This window comes from Mizuhopecten yessoensis, unplaced genomic scaffold (genome assembly GCF_002113885.1).
Source record: "Mizuhopecten yessoensis strain PY_sf001 unplaced genomic scaffold, ASM211388v2 scaffold10933, whole genome shotgun sequence".
Lineage (NCBI taxonomy): Eukaryota > Metazoa > Mollusca > Bivalvia > Pectinida > Pectinidae > Mizuhopecten > Mizuhopecten yessoensis.
The window spans coordinates 157,935-171,742 of NW_018408794.1; the positions used below are offsets into that span (position 1 = coordinate 157,935).

The 13,808-nt window shown below is 33.8% G+C and overlaps 1 protein-coding gene across 1 annotated transcript in view; it reads left to right on the forward strand.

The window, feature by feature from the left end:
• The window catches only part of LOC110463804, a 31,663-nt gene that overhangs the window by 477 nt on the left and 17,378 nt on the right, over positions 1-13,808 (forward strand). The window lies entirely within an intron of this gene.

Below are 13,808 nucleotides of genomic sequence, written 5' to 3' on the forward strand. Positions count from 1 at the left end.
TATCATCTTCGGTATGATAAACACATCATTTTCTATGTCGTTGATACCGCACTAGGTGCTTAATGTGAAACTATTACATTGTTAGATAACATTGTCTGATAATAATAACACTTAATTTTTATTAAATTAGTTTTGTTAAATTTCGCTCATTTATTTATACGTCTATCTCTCACTCCAAGTTTGTTGCTATGCCTCGATTGCAGATGTATAACGGCGCAAAATCTGGTAATGAAAGATACGTAGCCGAATCCCGTATAGAGATCATTGAAAGAAAAACGCAGTAAGTTACAACCGACTCCTACGGATACACGTGACCAATGAAACAAACATAAAACATTATAAACTAAATCGACAATAATGTAGCCAGAAATCTGTATTTACGGGTATTATTTATGGTTATGACTATACTTAACAATCGTCATCTCAGCACAATTTATATATAAATAATAACGATAAATAGGAGACTGTCAACATTGAAGTGGACCTCATGCATTGACTTATAAAACTGTTCAGGCGCTGTGGTCGTAAATTAAGACACGAAATAATTATGTTATAACTAAAGTGGCATGGAAGAAATCTGAACTCATAATTAACACAATTTAATGTAAAACAGTTGAGATTAATAGAAACTCTTAAAGTGGGGGTTTCAACGACAAAAGGATAAACGATTTATTTTACAGAAAAAAAAACACATTTTAATGCAGTTGGTAACGACCTATGTATGAACATCATTTAGTAAAAATAAAGACAGCAACGCTGTAATCAGAAGTAAAGGATAGGTCAAACTGTGAAAAGTGTTTTTCTTCAGGGGTCAAAACTTTCTAGGTCAACATATGGAAAACCGTTTCTTCAAAGGTATGGTACAAAGATACAACATGATGATAAGGTATTCTATTAAAGAGCACCTTCTGGCCGTGTTCTCACCTGAAACTAATGTTACATGTGTAATATCACGTGATACACGTGTGACGTGTGATACATAAAGTATGTGACTTGTTATATATACTGGCTCTGTTACGTTATTGTATTGAAATTGCTGTAAAATAGATATCAATAGGTGTTATTATAAATTAAGATTAATTAAAATGTCTCCATGAAACGACGTCACTAGTGTACATCCAGCAAACGTTAAAGTCAAGTTCACAGCATTAATATCACGTGAAAGAGTCCTTAGAGTTGACCACAGCCTGAACACGACCGGAAGCGATGTGTCTGTTCATATACCTCATCGGTATCCTCCACACTCTTACTTAAACGCCATCCTCAATTGATCTAACGTTTATGTTACTGCTCTCGATTTCTCATTCTTCTGTCAAACTGAACCAAAAGGTGCTCAATGATTAAGATCTGGGGAAAGCGATGGACAACCAAACTCATTGATGTTCTTTTGAGGAAGAAAGTCAGTGTTGGAGCGTGCGACATGAGTACGTTCATATTTTTTTTTTTTTTTTTATTGTTTTTAATTGTCCTCAGATATAGGCTCTTATCCCCCTTTATAGTTCTCCAGATTTCATATATAACATTATTAATAATTTTACTGAAACGAGCCGCTGTTTGTCAACATCAACGGAATAACAACAGAGCTGCGCTATGTAACGGGTCAATCGAGGTACACGATACGGTCGGCGAGAACTTAGGCCTACAATGTAACTCGGTCAACCGACGGATTACAGTTTGTGGACTAAAGCGAAGGTATTTTGGATGTTGGAAGCAGCACTTAGTGTTCGATTACGCAGATGACTTAACCAGATACATACATTCCTGTATACGTGACGTAATACTTCGCCTTCCCAAAGCCGCTTGGATATAATTATTTCGGCCACACCAAACCGCCGGGAGACATCGGTGTACCTAATTCCATCCTAAATTATGTCAATGGACGTTTCATGGTTTACGTCATGAAACCGTGGCATGACTGATTTGGCTTGGACACCAAAACAACGATGTTTTTCTTGTACTGACAAATAAAAACCGTAACCCGATAGAGAGAAAAATGAGCCCTTTTCACAAACAAAATGCTAAGCCTTTTGCGCGTAAATCGAGCCCAATGCTTCACTTCACTGAATATTGTCGACGTTTACGTGACTAACCTCAAGCCAATACAAGTCATTCTATATAATTGATAACTAGAACTAACTTTATTAACATGTAAATTGATAAACCATTTTACTACCTCTATTTTGATGTAAAGAACAACTCATCTATATATCAGTGGGTTTTTTAATAGTAGAAAAAATATTCTTAAAATTCTGCAATGTGAAAATGTGTCATCGATAGATAAACGTTAATAACCGTTCGTATATTTTCAAGTCATAACCACGACACTCTTTAGGAAGAGGGTGGAGGAAAGCATCTTAAATCACATTGAAATTAATTCAGAATATGAAACGACTGCGAAAGCAACTTCTGTGATGCAAAATAGCAAAACTTGGGATAAACGAACCGTGCCCTGGTTCGATCAATGGAAAAACCTTCCACCGAAACAAGTTTTGATATATTTTTGAACCGATTTCATTGGTGGCTCGAGATTACTTTGCACCTTCATTTTTATTACACAGAGTAACATATGAACCAAAATCTGTAATACAAATGTTTTCACATGTCGTGACTAGTTTTGTCAATGTGAATGGATTTCACACGACTTCTTGACAGAAATAACTGTTTTCTAGAAACTCACATATTAGTCATACATATAAAGGGGGAACGTCAACCTGACAAATCCTATATTAGAAGATTATACTCAGATCATAGAAATGTCATATATTCACGCAATTTCCTAATTAATTTAAAATGATAGTAAGTCAGCAAAGAGATTTGTTCACTGGTAGTGTACAACTTTGAAAGTTCAAGCTTTCATCGATCCAAGACCGGATACGCTTATTTGTGCCGCTGTTATACGCAATTAACTCTCATCTGTCAAAATTGAAGACAGGATAGTTGCTTCTTAATACATGACTGTTTTACTTAAGAAACAATAGAATTACTCGTACCGTACGTCCACAAACATCCAATAATTACTGAATATGTATGGTAACGAAAGCATAGTTAACGGCACTGCTCATGTTTTATATCATTACCTGTCCGTCCTATTTGACAAATGTTGGACCCTTACATAGCCGAAAATGTCCCTCTTATTTTTTAAGACGTAGAAGCGACTTAAATTGAAGTTGTGTCTATTGCAACACTTAAGATTACATTGAATTGACACGTTAAAGAGGCCTAAACATACCCCCACAATCAGTGCGCTGTAAATAACCACACAAACGCGCGCATGCCTTATTTGACAAACAAAGGTAATTTATTAAAATCATAAATTTTATTCACAGTTCAGCGCTGAGAGACAAGTACAATTCATTGTAATAGCATGCGAAATAAAATGCTTACTTGTATATTTGTATAAGATCATTGAATAAACATTTCCCTCATTTGAAGTTGCGTTATTGAATAACTTTATATTTTAAAACGGATTTAAATTGATTTCGGATAAAGCGTATTTTCAAGATTCATTGACTTAAATTCGACATGTTGAGTATTCTTGCAAACCGCTTATTTAAGAGCGATTTGAGTCAAACGTTTTGATTCAATGTAAATGTGCTTTTGAAATTTCTGACACGAACGTGCCCGTCTCATACAAATAAACATATTTTCTTTTCAAAGACACATCCATTAATATATTTAAATATGACACTGTATTTTGCCATTTTTTTTTAAAGCCATTGCGTAAACCACTAATCGTTAACTTGATATATTAACCGAATAATGACGCATGCTTTTTAATCAAGCCCGAAGAGGAAGTTTAAAAAGTAATATAAATCAAGTACATGTAAATACTGGCTCGACACGTAGGCACTATTAGGTGTCCTGGTATTATTACTGCCTGATGTTCCTCATTTGTGCAGTCGTACATTTATCTGTGGTGTGTTTATCTTCATCTGAAATGGTTTAAATATGGAATCATTTCTCTAAAGCAAGTAAGAACAGTGCTTATTTACTAGTTACAAAAAGAAGGGGGCATGACCACTAACAAGTTGGATGTGAACATCGACGATTTCCTTGTTAGTAAGTAAACTCATTATGATATATATTTGAATAGGGTTAGTGTATAACACTTACTGAAGGCTTATATCATGTTGGTTTAAACTTTCGTAAAGAACTTATAGTTGAATCATATTTTATTGATTAAAAAGGCTCGAACAACACGGTTTTACAACTTATAACAGGCCTCCCCGTAATGCCACAATCAAAGTACTGAAAGTACTGAAAACTAAGGCAATTGACAAAGATAAATATATTATTTTTGGAATGGGGAACAAATTAAAGACAAAGTGCCCATCATATTGTACAGAAGGATTAACTGGTAATTTTGTTATGAATCCTAGTTTTATGTAAAAGTTATTCTTCTTGTGTGTACAGTATTTCTTTATAGGTTTGTCAGAAGAGGGGTACCGCGTTTTCTCTAGAATATATCATTTTAGACCTTTAGATATTTCAGTTGCGTAGGAATTGCTTCCGTTTGTATTTCAAACGTTAGATTCCAATAACTGATTATTTTAAACCAGTAAAGCCAAAGATATTCCCTTATTGTTTATAAATCACTGGCAGATTTTGTTTTTAGTCAAGATGTTGACAAAGTTTCATCAGAATCAAGTCATATTTGACTAAATTAATGTGGAAACCAGCTTCAAACCAGAGCTAATTTTGTTAATAGATTATGCACAGATTTTATTCATCTTTGAACTTCGCTTTTGATGTTGAATACTATATAAACCAAGTTTCAATAGAATCTGGTCTTATCTGACAAAGATACTTGACAAAAACCATTGACCTATCAGAGCTCAGTATGCTAATTAATTTTGCATGGATTTCGCTAAACTTTGAAATTATCGTCTAAGTTTGTATATTGATCAATGAATATTCAAGCAAGTTATCTTGTAAAGTATGGACATTGACCAGGGTATGCATGCTTTTTAATATGTGTGAATTTTGTTCAAGTTTCATTTTTTTGCATGAGTCTTTGTACATTGTTTAAACACAACCCAAGTTTCATTAAATCTGAACAATATTTAAGGATGTTAACTTGCTGAAACCAAATTGTTGACAGACAAATGGATGACTGCTACTCACACCTTTACATGTCTGTTAAATTTTTTGAAAAGCTTTAAAAATCCGTGTATCACAAATTCACTGCAGTGAAAAGGTCTCTACTTATGACAAATGGAATTATTTTGCATCAGTGTTCTTAAGAACAAATAAGATAAAAAAAATCCACTATAACACAATCTGATACATTGTTGTAATTTTCAAAATTGGATAAGATAAACAAAATATAAACATACATACCCCCTCCCCCCTCCACACACACACACACACAATTAGGAGCGTTACATTAGTTTTCCTCTATTTTCATTTCATAAATTCTTCACAAAAATAACAGTTTATAACATATGTTAGGCTTTATCATCTATATAGGCCAGCATTTGAAATAAGATGTACATATCAATTACAAATATATGTTAAAAGAGTACTGCAAATGTACCAGCTAGTGTACATACTGTGTCATTAGGTTTGTTATTATTGTTGGTTTCAGAACTAATAGCATAGTGCAACAAATATTGACAACAAGAGTTATTGAAAGTTGAGGTTGCCTGTGTATGTGCAAACAGGTAGTGCCTGATTTGATGTTCAGAATGATGGAGCAAATTTTATGAAATTTTGTTTGAATACTGAGATAGGAAAGCACTTACAATTTCTCCGTCACATGTACAGGTTGTGTAGCTGTAGCCTTCACCTTGAATGTATCCACTTGACCTCAAAACTGTCTTGAAAAATTGTTCTATGGAATTTTGAAACGAAGTTTCAAGTATTATGGTTGACAACTTTAGAAATAACTGATTTCACTGACATAGCAAAGGCACAATCTTGTGTGGGGTTCCTCTCATATATCACACGAGTTTTTATATCCAGAGTTGAACACGGTAAAATCGAGTGAAATTAACAAATATCAAGTTACACATTATAACTTTATTTTATTGATATTGATCATAAGCATTGTTAAAAGTTCAGTGTATACAAGGGATCTTATTTTTCTTTTGCTGCTTAACATTTGCGTTGACTTTTAATTCACTGGACCAAAAACTAGAAGAAAGCCATGGCCAGTGTTTCTATATTTAAAAAAACATATTTTAATATTTTTCAAATTTGCTCCCCCACCCATAGTGTTTTTATTGATCAAAACCAACGTAGTTTCCGACATTAGTGCCTTTAGTCAGTAGGAGCTGTACAGTCACATTCATCAGGCTTCCGGTATCAATATTCACAGATTCAATCCGTCCCAAGTAAAGATCACTGACTTCTCCATTAAGCAAACATTTGCAAGGAAAGCATTTGAACTATCCCCTGTTGGATGTGTCTGTGGACTCATCTGTCATGAGTCTGAAAGAAAATGTCAGAGGTTCCTCTTCTATACTTATAAATGTCATGTCACTGTTGGTAAAGTTCTTGCAGTCTCCTCCTCCTTTCTCTAATAAAAACATTCCTGTTTGTTGTAATATTGATTACTTTCCAGATTCAACTATTCTCCTAAAATAGAATATAGTCACCATATAATTTCTGCAACAGCATTAATTGGCATATTATCATTAGTGAAAAGCAAATATATCCTTTATTGCCAAGCAAATAATAGAATTAATAATGGTTGTGTTATACATTTATTGCTATCTTTTCAGAGTTTGATAAAATGAACACACATTTTGATTGTGTTAAGCTCATCATAACAATGTTATACATGAAACTGGTTGTTTCCTGAAAAAATAAATTAACCAGGAAACATGGAGATGTCCGTTGCACTCCTTTGTTTTGGCAGGTGCTTAAGGACTTTATCTGTTGTTTTATGGACTATGTAGAACAACTGTACCCCAGTATGAGGATTTGTTTTACACATTTTCATAAACCAAGTTATGTTCAGATTTCAAACAGAAGATACTTTCAAATTGTGCAACTCAGAAAAGTTTGAAAAATAACTATATTTCCATTTTTTCTCCTAAGAATTATGTTATCTCTAAAGTAATGAATGATTACTGTTTCAACAGGTCCAGTTTCTGATTTGGGAACTGAGCCCTGTGTGACCTTTTAATGATCATTAGATAAGGCCAAATAAAACAAATCTTGTGTTCCTGCTAACCCCACAGGTACTGGACACACGAATATTAATATGATGTGTATATACTATATAGTATAGTATACACATATTACTTGTATAGTGTGTCCAGCACCTGTGGTTAACCTGACCTACCATAGATTTGTGTGCCTACAATACTCTTAAGTTTTTATTGGCAGATAGTAAAATTCATTGTTAAAGTCAGATCTTCTACTCTTTATAAGTGCAGTGAAGATATTTTTCAAATTAAAAAAATAATGCCTAGCTAGTACTTATCTTCCCTATTTTTTCTGTGGATGATACTGATAGCAGAAACATGAGTAATTGTTTTGGTTTAATGTTTCTGTCATTTCATAATTTTTAGTACTACTATACGTTTATTAACTTTCTATCAAATATTGTAACAGTTGAAACTTCAATGACAGTCAACATCACACTGAAGCTTATTATACAATGTTTATAACATTTGTTTTTCAATTGAATGATAAGAAATGAAAGGCCAAATATCCTCACAAACAACGCTTAACGTGAAATCAGTTTGCAACTTAGCCTCGTTCGAAACTTTTGCAACACGTCTGGAGTAAGACATTCCTTGTGACGCTGTTATAGACTAGTGTAAAAAGTCAATTCATTTTCATGTAAGGGATATCACTCGTCTGCTTCTTCCCGTAATACATGTTTGAAATCATTCCGAAGGCGAAATAGATTTATCTTCATCAAGTATTCATTTGTTGTTGTTTTGTGTATAATGAAAAAAATCATCCTGGTATATGGTAATCCTTGACGAATAAATGAAATAAACAAATAACACCAACAGGCATACACAATGTAGGCCTATCGGCGCATAATTTGTTTCTGACCGAGCTGTTAACGTTGGCGAGCAGGCATTTGTGGATACATCTTATGATGAAAATGGAACAAAATGATAATACTGCGAAGGTAAAAAACATTCAGGTTAGAATGCTAATATGGAACTAAATAGACCAGGGGCTAGTACTAATATTCCCGGCCTCCTCTGCCCCGGCCGGGTATTCAAATCGATCCCATTCCTTGTAATGGAGCAAGCCCGATGTGAATCACGCTAGCCCCTTATCGGCTGAGGATTTTTTCCCCCATAATGGCTGCATCAAAGGACCTTTAGTTAAGGTTCCTGAAAGAATCATTATTTTAAATCCAGTTCAAAATCCCATTTTGCCACCAGTATCGCTATTTTGAACCTAAACACAAACTCTATTTTAATAAATGTATTCAAATTTGTTAATTGATCGTTGCATAATCCACCCAAAGTGTTGTTTTGGTGTTGTTAAGATGAATGACACTGACCTTCATTCAAGGTAACTGGGATCAAATATGTTGAAAGTCTCAAACAACTTCTTCTCAACAACCATAAGGCCAAGGTAAATGTTTTTCGAACAGAAGGAAAATGGTATCGTTGGTAATCAAATAAGTTCTTTTTTATAAATGAAATTACCGTCATTCAAAGCTACAAGGGTCAAACATATTAAAATCTTCCAACAACTTCTTCTAATGAACCGTTACTCTGAGGTCATAGTATTGACGCAGTGTATAGTTTGGATGCAAAGCTACCATTTTTTAAATATTTTCCTTTGGCGTCTGTCCAATGTCACACGTTTTAAACATAGTGTGATGATTTAGACAGTGACAAGAATGAATAAAAAGGCTTTTATGGTTGTTCAAATGCTGACCTTCCCATACTTTCGTGGTCGCACAGTTCAAGCATTTAAAAGAATTATTATATAAGAAGTATACTTGAGAAGACCGATTTTGGTTTGTTTAATTTCTGGTAAAAAAAATAAAATAATATATACAGTGTACTGGGTACGTTGGCCACGCCCACACATCTTTTTGTCGATTATTCTTATGTGTACGGTCTGGCTGTGAATTCATACATAACTATATTCATTTCATTTTTTTCCGCAAAGATGTTTCATAATAAATGTCACTGTTGGGACTTGAGGGCCTCTTGCTATTAATAAAATTTTGTTAGGGTAATGAAGTGATAAAACCTAGTGTTTGCATGACAGTGAGCCTTGAATAAGTGAAACTATTCCTAAAATCAGCGTCATATCCGACGGCCTTACATTTGTTCATGGTCTTTGCTGCGATTAAGATCAAAATCCATTTCAGGTAATTGTTTAATAATATTTCGTTATAAAATGATTGTCCTAAACGATCTATTGAAAAGTTAAATGATCACCAGAATGCGTATTTGGTTTGCTTTTTTCAAAATATGACCAGGGTTTTGAACAAGGATATAAATTATATGTGAATATAATATTAGTGTATATACGCGACATTGCTATTATCTAGCACTGTATATGATTAACTACACCATCACAATTACATTCACGTTTAGGTTTTTCTGACGCGTCTGAAATTCCTTCCAAAATGTATATTGGAAGCAAAATAATCATTCAAACAGTATTGCTTAAAGTCATCGAAATATATAATAGTTTCAATATAGAAGGTTCTTAACGCAGTGATGCAAAGGCAATGAAAATAGGCCTATGATGAAAGATTCTGTATGTTTTATTGAGTATTGCGTATTGAGTCCTATGTATATGGTTTCATTATTAGAGGGCTTTTTTTACATGTAGCTGCTACAGGTTTCTTTTAAATCATTCATACATCTTTTCATGCAAATATTCCCTTCAGAAATGTTTTGGCAACACGGCGTGGTTCTGATAATACTACGTTTGATCGTAATTTTAAATGGTAAGTAAAGAACTGTCACTAATACATAAAAATAAACTAGTTACATTTAATATCCACAACGCATGTTTTTAACAATACTCATCTATTTACAACGAATTCCAAAAATTGGTAAAATTATTCATGCAAATGATAATGAAATATTGTTTATTGCTTTTGTGTATAAGAGTAGCAAAACTAAGTAAAGATTGACTATTTGAAGAAAATCAAGTTACATTCTATACAATTGTGGCAGAATAAAAAGAAAAGAATAAAACAATCTGCTTGGTAAGTTTTAACAGAACGGCAATTTGTCGACCAATCATACCTTCTTTCTCCTCGACTTTCCCCTTTCATCCGCTTTATTCTTTTATTCTTGTTTTCGATGTAACAGGTGTAGACTCACAAGGCGCCACATGTCAGCGGAACTGGCTAAGGTATAATAACCATTGTTATCAGCATAGAAATGACGAGACAACATGGATCAATGCACAGGTATTTAATCATAACTTATTTGTATTGATTCTTACATTTTAGTAAATATACATATGTACCTTTAACAGAAAGATAGAATGAGTGGGTGGGACAATGTAGAGAGCGAAGGGGGTGGGGGGCGACGGAGACAGAGATGTCCAATATTTTAAATTGGCAATCTATAATCTATACCTGTCGCTCTTTGATCACAAAATTACAAAATATATAAGTTTATACAATGCAGTTATCAATATTGTATAACATACGAAACTTTTTTTTAAGCAAACACGAACTTATATAACGGCGTTTCGTGCTCTTAAATGACAATATCTCGTAATTCATAAGTCACAAAGTGTTATAAAGCGGATGATGAAAATATATAATTATTGTTTCACATTTCATCCTCAACGTTTTAGAGCGAATGTCGGAAACGTGACGGTAACCTTGTCAAAATAGAAACTCAAGAGGAAAACTCGTGGCTCAAGCTATTTTCAAGCTCTTCAGGTATCAATACATCTTCAAGTTTATACTTATGATAAATTTATTTAAAATAATAAAAATTGTAGTTCAAAACATGTAATTGCATACCGCCCCCCTAATATTATCAGTTCTTGGACACATTTTTGCCATGCATGTTTACTTTCGAAATTATAAAAATATAATCAAATCAAAACATAAGATCAACACGCGATTTGAACCTCAGAAGGAGAACATATCCTTAATGATCGCGGATAGATATTGGATTGTATATGTTCGTGAAGGAGGAACAAGTTCAGAAATATAGTTAGGGTGTAAGCAGTTTTAGAAATATTTGCCTATAAACAGAACATTTTTGGAATCTGGGAATAAAAATGTGCTGTGTAACTTGGAGAACTTTTTTGATATACGAGTTGTACAGGACAAGAAACAACATTGGGGAAATATGCCACCATACAGAGTGGCACATTCTATTATACATTTTCTTTGGTATTGTGATGTGAATGAAATACACACTTTAATATGGTATTTTTTATTGAATTTATTAGACTCGTATTTTCAACAGAAGAAATTAGCTTAAGATACAAAGATTGCGTAACCGTTAAAAGTTCATTGGGATAGGGAGGCATATTTTAATCACATTGATTAATAAGTGCGCATACATATTTTGTTGCGAGTTCACCCCTGGATTGGAGCAAACGACCGAAGTAGAGAAGGGGACTGGAAATGGGTTACAGACAATTCAAAAGTGGCATTCTCAGACTGGGGATCGGGTGAACCTAATAATAAGGATGGGGACGAAGATTGTGTTAATTTCTATATAGCCAATCAATGGAATGACAGCCCTTGTACATCAAAATTCCCTTTTATTTGCGAGAAACAAGGTTAGTACACAATACTGTTCACGCAAATTTACACATTCGTTTAAAAGCTGATGAATCTGGTACGGAAGTTTACACTAATGCATCTATGCTTTACATGTAGTTTACACTAGTTTTTGTAGATTATTGATTCAAATATGTTTTTGTTTATACTTTGTATGTGCATAACGATAAACGGATTGACTTCAGTTGTCATTTACGCGTAGAGAAGTGATAACAAACTGAGTGTCGAGGTAAAAGTAAAGATAAAAACGTGATTTTTATATGTTTGTTTCGATCCGTTTATTCGACAATTTTGACTTTACGGACACCGCAACTGGTCACTCAACGCAACAGTCAAAGATCTTAATAAGATCATCCAGATTTTTAGATCAAATCCCTCATGATCGCCCAATCTTTAAAAATAGTCAAATGTCTCGACTGCTTAAGGTACGCAGTTTTAGTTTTCTTTGTATCAAAGGTTAGGGATAATAAAATATGTTCGTTTTTTTGGTTTGTTTCGAAACATGTATAAAGATTTGATTCCTGGCTACATTAAGTAATGCACACTGCCTGTGATATTAACTCTCCTTTAGCAGAAATTAATCCAATAGAAAAACGCAAACTGTTTTGATCCTGGAATCGAATAAACCCATCGTTTATAAAAGTTTTAACATATAAGAATTGATAAACAATTCAATGAATCCGACATTCATTCAGGGAATACTAAATTCTTCATTATTATTTTTAAAATGTTGCTTCGTTCATTGTATTTTCAAGTTGAAATGATTTCTTTTCCAAAACATCTTCTAACGGAATCCCAGGATTGAGGGTTTTTTGTCAGCTCTTATACAATAGTTTTCCTTTCGATGGACAAGATTCATGAAATTAATATTTCTGACCGTGTGATACAATAATTATGAAGCAAGTTATTTGATCTTATTTCAATCACTTTTGTTGGCCCGGATGTACGCGTGCGGTTGGAGGAAACAGGAGTTTCCGGAGAAAACCCACATGGTCGGGCAGGTGACCCGATACTTGTTCACGTCAGATCCAGAAATCGAGTATTCATGTAAAAACTGCTAGTGCGTTATCTATGACGCGATCTGACCACCCACATGCAAAGGTGACATATAATAAATTCCTGACATACACACTAACTACTCTATCATTCATTCGTAATTGTTAACTGAATACTAAAATCTATGGCATACTGATTGTATGTACAAATTCAGGGTTCACCCTCTCTGTATTCAAATTGACACTTCATGAGAATCATACCGTTTCGTAGTACGATTAGATCAAAGGCACCTGTTGTCTTGTTTAAATGTCTCGCTTACATGTATCTTTCAGATATATGCAATTGACATGTTAACTAGTTTAACCATCTATGCAGTGTTCAATTAATCTTTACAACCATAAGTTTTAATTTCTATTGGTGTCTTTTGTTTGCAACAAGCCCACTGGCCTCAATTTGTTCAGTCTTTTCATTCAAACCAGCTCACGGTTGTGGCTTTCATATACACTTGTGTTTGAACCTCCATCCAGGCCATGGTTCTCTGTCAATTATTTCTCTTTTAGAGTTGTACTTCTGTTATATGTACTTTAGTTACATTTATCATTAATTTTTAAAGTCACAACAGATGATAAATATATACAAATCTCCAAATTATAAAAACTTCTACTACAGACTCCCACTTATTAAACATTATTTAACAACCTGGCATTAATATACATTTAATAGGAATAAAACTGGAATGATTGAGGAAATAGCCTTGGTCCTGTCTTTAAGCTTTAGATAGATTGCGTGGTCCGATGCACACGTATAATATTCCGCTCACACTCGTCAAATTAAAGTTATTAAAGTAGGGTAATATGTCGTCATTAAATAACAGCCTATCTCCACAATTATATATTTCATTAGTCAAACAAGTTCCCGTTATTTCTGGAGTGTTTTCGTGCCATATTCGTCTTATTCCAAAACATAAATAAAACTGGGTCAACTCGACTGACCGATCAGATGATCGATCGGGTCGGTGCCCACTCGACAGGCAATCTTTTTGTTAAACTTTCCTTAACGTTAACGTTATTTTTTTAACGTTGCAATAATAATCATTTTCTTTATCAAA